Here is an 8,297-nt window from a genome sequence, read left to right on the forward strand (position 1 = left end):
TCGTCCAAAAACTGCAAATGGTCACTTTTACCAGTTACTATTCATGAAAGTTAACATCCTAATCTTTGGGGTTATACTTGGCTACCGAAATTTCGGCAGCATTTCCCCTATAAATCTAACACCCCCGAGACTTAGCTCGGCTCAAAACATTCAACAACAACAACGCAACAACACCAAACGACGTCAAAGTTCACAACGAAATAGGTTTTAACATCAATGATCTTCTTTCTACATAAAATGAAAATTTTCATACAAACTTTACAAGGTCAAACCAACATCAACATTATCATATTCATCATCCATCAAAATCATAATTTTCCTCTTGATACTATCATCTCCATTTTTACATAAACCATAACAGAGTTGTATGTTTTCCTACAACAACTTAATAACCATTAAGTTCCTTCACTCTCCTCACATAGTCCATGATTAACACAACCAAAATATTAATTCAAATCAGTCCATCAATTTCAATTAAAACAGCCCCTCACCCATAAATTTCAACAAAACAACAAACGGGTTTATAATGCTGTTTTCTCCGTTCTAATTCGTTAAAACTCTAAATAAACACTTTAATAACATAAAAGGAATTTTATAAATACCTTATCAGAAGATCCACCACGAAAATTTCATCCCCCAAGACCAATATTTATCTCAAATTGAAGGCAACGCAACGTACAACGTTTTTCTCTTCATGAGCTTCGGGATTCGGAGCTCGGATTTTGATCAAAATGGCTTCCTTAGCCTTGAAGTTTTCTCTCTCTCTCTCTAATGTTCTTGGAAGATATTATCTGAAAATGATCAGCCCTCACATAATTTTTCCTTATTTTTATGACGTTAATGGGCCTCATGGGCCGAATGTGAATGTTGGATCGGGTCACCATTTTCTGCCCCGCCAGCCCAACTTGCATCGTCCATATTTGCTTATCCAGATATCTTTTTGACGAGCGGTTTATTGCGTTGGAAACTAGACTCGATGAAATTAATTTTAGGCTTTTAAAACACCTTAAAACTCCTCATATACTAGGAGATATGCCTCCAACAATATGGGCTAAAAATCTGGTCCGAGATTTTTCTGAAGTTGTTCGGATTCATTTCGTTCAGATTCGTTTAACTTCTAATCCTCTTCCGACCCTCGTGTAACCTCTTATACATGCATATACATAGTCATATACATACATAACAATCCATACACATCTCGAAGGGTCCGGAGAATCACAATAATCTTAAACGTAACTGGAGAACTTACGAAGCTTCGACGAAACTCCAATCGCAAAAATATATTCATATCTTTTATCCATCTTCTATAACATTACTAATAATCTCAAATACTTTAAAAGGGCACTCACATTACCTCATATACGCTCATAACGCGATTTCAAATCCTTTAGGTTACGATGTCACCTCGGGATACTTAAGGCAACCATATATATATAACGATATTCTTACTAACTCGATTAACTTTCCTTAAACTTTCTTAACTCATTTTTTTTTTCTTGTCTTAATTAAAATAGCACAGACTCTTACGGGGTGTAACAGGCTTTTTGTCACACCCCAAACCCGAGGGGCATGACCGGCACCCGGCTTGACTCACCGACACCACCTGGCCATACAACATACATACCTATCTTGTCTATTTATGAATCAAGTGAAGGTATGATACACAGACAACACAGCGGAGTCCGCCTGCATGCAGAAAAGTCCCAACATATCATAATATATGTACAAGCCGACAAGGCTGTTACAGAAAACTACATGTAACATAAGGCCAGCGAGGCCACTATGAACATATCAACTTCATACTAGGGCTGACAAGGCCACACATGACATCTATACCCACGACACATGTCTATGAGCCTCTAAGAACATAAATAAACCTCATGTTAGTTGGGACAGGGCCCCGCCTGTACCCGTAATGCAAATATATACATAGCTACATACATACTCAAGAAGCACCTAGTATGCCAATCTCTGAAGTGACTTCGAAAAGAGCGGAGCTTGACCATCAAAGTTGAGCTGGAACTCCTGTCACGAAGGTCCTCTTGTCGAGCTGTCTGAACCTGCGGGCACGAACGCAGCGTCCCAGCTGCAGACATCAGTACGGAATAGTGTACTGAGTATGTAAGGCCGAAATACATATATTTAAAGTCAATAAAGTAAAGAAAACCAGAAAAATATGTAACATGGAACTCTGAGGAGATGCAACATATATGCATTAGTTTGAAAACATATACATATGCATAAGTCATATCATCGTCAAGCCGCTCTTTGGGGCTTGTGTCATCATAATATCTTACCCGGCTTAATAGGACTAGGTGTTATTGTACCCAACAGCAGTGGTGTGCACAATAGGCGTCGTATCCGGCTGACTATAGCGCAACTTGGTGTAGTAAAATCAGAGGCGGATCTAGAATTTGAAGGTGGCGGGTGCCACTATTTTCTTCAATGTACATCTTGTTAGAAACGTATATTTTGGTCGGGTCCATATCTTTTTAATTTATTCGGGTCAAATTAATAGGCTTTTTTTTTTATTTGCAAATATGAAAATTACATCTCAAAAATCAAGAAACGAACATAATTAGCATCTTAAACAAGGAATCACACTCATTAAGACCCGTTAACAACATAAGTAAAATCAACATTTTCACCAGGGACTTGCATCTCTTATGTATATTAAAAAACAATGAATTTCCACAAGTAAAATAACATCTTCAATAAGAGAATTACATCAATCAAAATAAGAAAAATAATAAAAAAAACTCTTCAATAGGTAAATACACCCAATAAGTAAATGTAGAATTAGATAAACTACAAGTTCTCAAAAATAAATCATAAATTTCATATTTTTTCTAAGCAGTGACTACGAAATTTCCATCACAATTTAAGTAGTAAAAGTGATTTAAATTGAAATTATACGTACTCTAATTCATTTCTCATTTTATTATTAAATACTCCAATTCATTTCTCATGTTATTTATTGCCTATTAAGAGTTTCCCAAGTCAAATCTAGACAAGTAAACATGGACGGAGGGAGTAATAAACAAAAGAAATTATAAAAAAAAAATGAATTTTGATCTCAATCAAAAATTCCCATTGAGACCCAAGTTTTTCGATTTAAATACTCACATATTTGAGATTAAGAGAAATGCTTAATTTAAGGGATTTTGAAGTTTCTATTTGTGTGTTCTCGCTAGATATCACAGATAAAATAATAGAAAAGAGGAAAGAAAATATAAATAATAAAAAGATAAATAGAAAATTGGGAGGGCCGAAAAGGAAATTACTGGTACAAAGGAAGTAAAAAGCGCAAAGAAAATTAGGAGTCGAAAAATGCTCAAGATAGATTCAAACTTGTGTCAGCCAGCCGTGACACCTTTGTCTAATTTACAATTGGGGGTGGCAGGATCAAATATTTAACCTAATTTAAGCAAATTACAACATAAGTATATAAAAAATTTATTAATCGAGAGGGTGCCATGCCACCCCCACCCTAAAGGGTGGATCCACCTCTAAGTAAAATAGATAAAGATATATATATATATATATATATATATATATATATATATATATATATATATATATATATATATAATGCATGATGGAATCATGAAATGACGTACTGGACCTTTCGGAGTGACGTAAGGTCGGTGACCTCCGAATACATTATGTAACTATCAACGTCAATGTAAAACTGAATGGAAACAAAATTTCAGCTGTATGATGAACCAAATAACATGTGAAGGAATGAAGAACGTGAAACTTTTGTCTATTAGAGTAGAGTTCCTTTTATGAGGGATATTCGTTACTTTAGTTTTGTTGGATTCGTGCCGAAAGCAAAGAAGGGGAAAAACCTTACATACCTTGTTAGCTCCCTTGCCAAACCAATCTCACAATTAGTCTAGCAGTTCAATCTAGAATAGTGATAACGTCTCTCGTTAGGCCAAGAATACACTTGGTATATCATGTATATCAAATGGCAACAAAGACCAGACTCAATTTACCATAATCAACTCAAAATAACTCCCATACAGCCAACATATTACCAATAATAACATATATACGATTTACGGTATAATTTCCGTACTTTCTCATTAGCAACTTAGCTATGATCTAGATCGACTCAAATTCATCTAGAGGAGAATTTTTTTACCTTATTTGCCAAAAATTTCTCTTCTTCCACCTTATTATTTCAATATGGAGTAACCTTCGATACTCTAATAACAGGAGGGAAACGACGTTAGAATCATCAAATCGACAGAGAAGTAACTATCACTAAACCTTGAATATCATGGAGATCAATTCTAGTCCGAGAGACCTTAAACATGATCGTGAGAGATCAGGTTGTAAATGCCATTTTTTTCATTATAAAGGATAAATATATAAAGGTGTCAGATATATATACACAAAAGTTAATGTTTTATCTAGGCCCACTTAATGGATAAATTTCCATTTGATAATGGACCATAACGTGGCAAAGGGATTGCATGCCATGTTCTTGACTGTACATGCACCACTCACCTTTAAATATTGCATATACAAAATGGTCATTGTGGATTATGTGGGGTGGGCCCACAAGTGTCTGATTTTAAGCCAAAAAAAATAAAACAATAGCATACATCTTTAATTTTTCACGTGACATACATGGACAACAACTATTCTAGTCCCCTTTTTAATAGTATCTTTTATTCCGACCTTGATTCCATTCATGTGAATTCCATGGGGTTCTCATTAAATGATAAAGAGAAGAGACATCATTCATCTTTGAACTTGGCATGAAAATTCACTTTAGCAACTAAATTTAAGTTATATTTATATACCTCCTTAACAACTTACGTTTCAATTATTTTTCACCCTGAAAAAATAATACCACTCTCACAATGTGAGGTGTATTACACTCGCGCCACGTCATTGCCACGTCATTGCCATGTCAAAAATTACCAACTCTTCATTTTTTATTTTTCTTTTATTATTTTTTCTCTTTCTTCTTCTTTCTCCCTTTTCTCTTTCTTCTTCTTTCTCCTCATTCTCACCACACTTGCACCACCGCAGCCACCACGCCACCACCACCGCCGCCGCCACCACCACCGCCGCTGTCGCCACCACCACCACCACCGCCACCGCCGCCGCAATCGTCAACCTTCCCCACCACCGAAGCAACAATAATTTCCAACAGAACATCTTCTTCCAATTTTACTTCTACTTCTCATTCAAATCACCAAATTAAGAAAACTCATAATTTTTGGACTGAAATTCGGATTGATATCAATAAAAAAGAAAGAAGCGGCGGTAGGTATCAACAAAAATCCACCTGCAATTTCTTCATTGCAATTCGTGCAATTTCTTCAATTTCTTCATTGTTGTTTAGAAAAATAGATACGATAACAAAAACTACCAGAAACGCATAATTCATTGTTGTTAAATGATGAAGAAATTGCACGAATTGCCCTTCAAATGGACTTATGCAAGAACAATGAAGAAATTGCACGAACTGCCCATCTTCATTTGCATTTTGTGTTCCCATTAAATTAAATAAAGATATGTTTATTTACCCATTTATAGATGCAATATTACATTTGCTCTCTTCAACTTATCTAGAAAAAGAAAGGAGAAAAATTAAAAAAAAAAAAGAAAGAAGATGAGGAAGAGAGCAGCAACGTTTTGGAGGATGGAGAAGAAGGAGAGGGAAGGGGTGGGGAGGTGGGGTAAAGGTTTAGGGGCTATGGGGGCCATTTTTTAATTATTTTTTATTGTACAATATACACACATCAGTGGACCCACCTTATTTTTATGGAATTTATGCGCATGTTTTTTTTTTTTTTTTGCTACATCAGCATTAGAGGTGGAAAATAATTGGAAGGTAAGTTGTTAAGGGGGGTATATAAATATAACTTAAGTTTAGTTGTTAAAGTGAGTTTTGCTGTCAAGTTCAGGGATGAAAAGATGTCTTTTCTCAATCATAAATCACCCCAACACAATTCCTATACCCATTATCACAATCATGTGGTATAGTACTAGTTCATAGTTCCCTTTGGCACACACAAAATATTATTTTCAACTATCGTCGTCACACTTCATGTCCTAAATCATTTCGAGACTTCATGTTTTTATACACCAAGCGCTTTATTTGCATATTTGAATATGACCAAATTCACCGGGCTCGGGTAAATTTACTCGTGTTGGACGGTTCAATTTCCTAGTCCAAAATACGGGGTATTAAGCTTGGACCGTATTTCATTCAAATAAATGTCGAACCTCGACGAACTTATTTTTTTGAATCCGTTTAACTTCTAATCCTTACGACATTTCTGTATTATCATCCTAACCACCTATAAGCTTGGGGGTAACCTCATTTTCCCCAACTTATGTCTTTGAACTTGCAGGCTTTCTAACGCACGAAAACACGGAATGTAACATTTTTTATCACAAATAAATGTTTAAATCTTTAAACCAGAAAGGAAAAGTAGACTTGACTCCTACAGACCCAGATAGAAAGTCTCTCATTTCCTCCCATCCAACAGATCCCAACTACAAAAGTTTCACCATATCGCTCCTTCATCATCTTTTCAACCGTGCACCATAAACTAACCCAACAGCTCTCCCCATGGATAACTAGCACTTTTACATTAAACCCATTTCCATGAATAAAACCCTTATTTTTAAAGTTCAAAGAATGGAAGAAATCACTAAATAATAGATGGAATCGTAAGGAAATTCTTAGATTAAGGTTAAGATTTTACCCCAAGTTGAATCTTGAAGAATGCCCTTGAAATCACCCAAATTCATGCTCCCTAGTTCCCAAAATTAATTTATGAAGAATGAAGTTTGAATTTAAGTTCTAACCAAGTAAAATTAAACCTTCTCGATCACGAGGCCCACCTGCCGCGATAACACAACACAAATCCGACCCGACCCAAGTTTCCTTTAGGGCAACTGCGACCAGACCCACCACGATCGCGACTCGCTCCCTCTTCCTTCATCACATTCGCGAGCCCTTCATCGTGATCGCTATAAAAGAAACCAGAACTATTGAACAAGATTTTTCTACTTTCTCTCAAATTCCAATCCATCATCCAAAACTCATCCGGGACCCCCCAGACACAAACTAAATATGCATTTCAGTCATAAAACACGGCATGAACGTGCTTGCGCACTCGAAATTCCCAAAATAGATCATCTTGACCCTATAAAGACCGAGGTCAACTCCAAATCCTCAAATTAGCTAGTTTCTCCACCAACTAGCCAAATCACACTTGAAAACCTCACGATTTGAACCAAAAGTCCGACTACGTCATAAATCACATTCCAAACCTAATGGAATCGAAGAAACTTTGAAAAGATGCATTTACCCCCGATGTTGACTTCAGTCAAAAAAAATTATTTTCTTAACATAGAAACTTCCAATTTCAGTAAAGTCAATCCAAAATCTGCCTAATTGTCTCCGAAACCGCTTCATACATTCCCGCAAGTCATAAATACCTTTAAGAAACCACGGGAAGGGTATTTTGGGAAAAATAAGTCAAAAAGCTCAAAATGACCAATAGAGCCGGCAACAAAACATGGTAGTAGAAGTCCAGCAGAATCGAGCACAAGAATTTAGGAAATTCGAGGTACAATATTTTTGGGCATATTATATGTCACGACCCAATTTGACTAAGTCAAGCGGGCACCTACCTTTCCCACCTCGGTAGGCGAACCCTTAACGCAACATTAACAATTTATAGAAAATAGCGGAAGAAAGAAAATAACGTAAGTCTCACAAATATAATATAAATAAGTGCAGAAGTAAAAGAAATCCACCCCTGTATCTGGTCTAGACATACATGAGCATCTAAACTAATTACTACAAGTCGGAATAATAAACGATAATAGTCTCAAAATCATGTCTCAGAATGGAAAGCAAGACATAATAATAGGAAAAGTCTTCGGGCAGCGAACATCCTTATGCTCACCCTGAAGAGACTAGAATCAGCAATCCTCAAATATCAGCCACGTGGGATAGAAGTAGAGCTATCCTGGTACTCTGCATTCATAAAAGAATGCAGCAAAGTGTAGGTCAGTACAAACAACAGGTACTGGTAGGTATCATAGGCTGTCCTCAATTAGCGAACATATATACAAAAAGTAAATGAAAGATAGGCATGCTCACAGTCAAGTACAAGTATAATACAGTCTCATCAGTACATATCAAGTCCTCAAGTATCCACAATTCACATCAATATTCAAACCATATTTCACGACCCAGCCCCGTGGGCCGCGACTGGTGCCTTACTTGGACACCCGGACAGACAAACATACCA

The 8,297-nt window shown here is 36.4% G+C and overlaps 1 long non-coding RNA gene across 2 annotated transcripts; it reads right to left on the reverse strand.

Moving 5' to 3' along the window:
- Nucleotides 1–1,528: 1,528 nt before the first annotated feature.
- Nucleotides 1,529–4,372, reverse strand: LOC132614362 (uncharacterized). Of its 2 annotated transcripts, none has more exons than XR_009572277.1 (3): nt 4,151–4,372; nt 3,861–3,911; nt 1,529–2,060 (listed from the first exon to the last, which is right to left on the reverse strand). It is a non-coding gene; the product is annotated as an uncharacterized LOC132614362 (long non-coding RNA). The 2 variants fall into 2 exon arrangements; XR_009572276.1 differs by having other exon boundaries at nt 1,529–2,086.
- Nucleotides 4,373–8,297: the final 3,925 nt, after the last annotated feature.

Source organism: Lycium barbarum, chromosome 10 (genome assembly GCF_019175385.1).
Source record: "Lycium barbarum isolate Lr01 chromosome 10, ASM1917538v2, whole genome shotgun sequence".
In the NCBI taxonomy this organism is placed as follows: Eukaryota; Viridiplantae; Streptophyta; class Magnoliopsida; order Solanales; family Solanaceae; genus Lycium; species Lycium barbarum.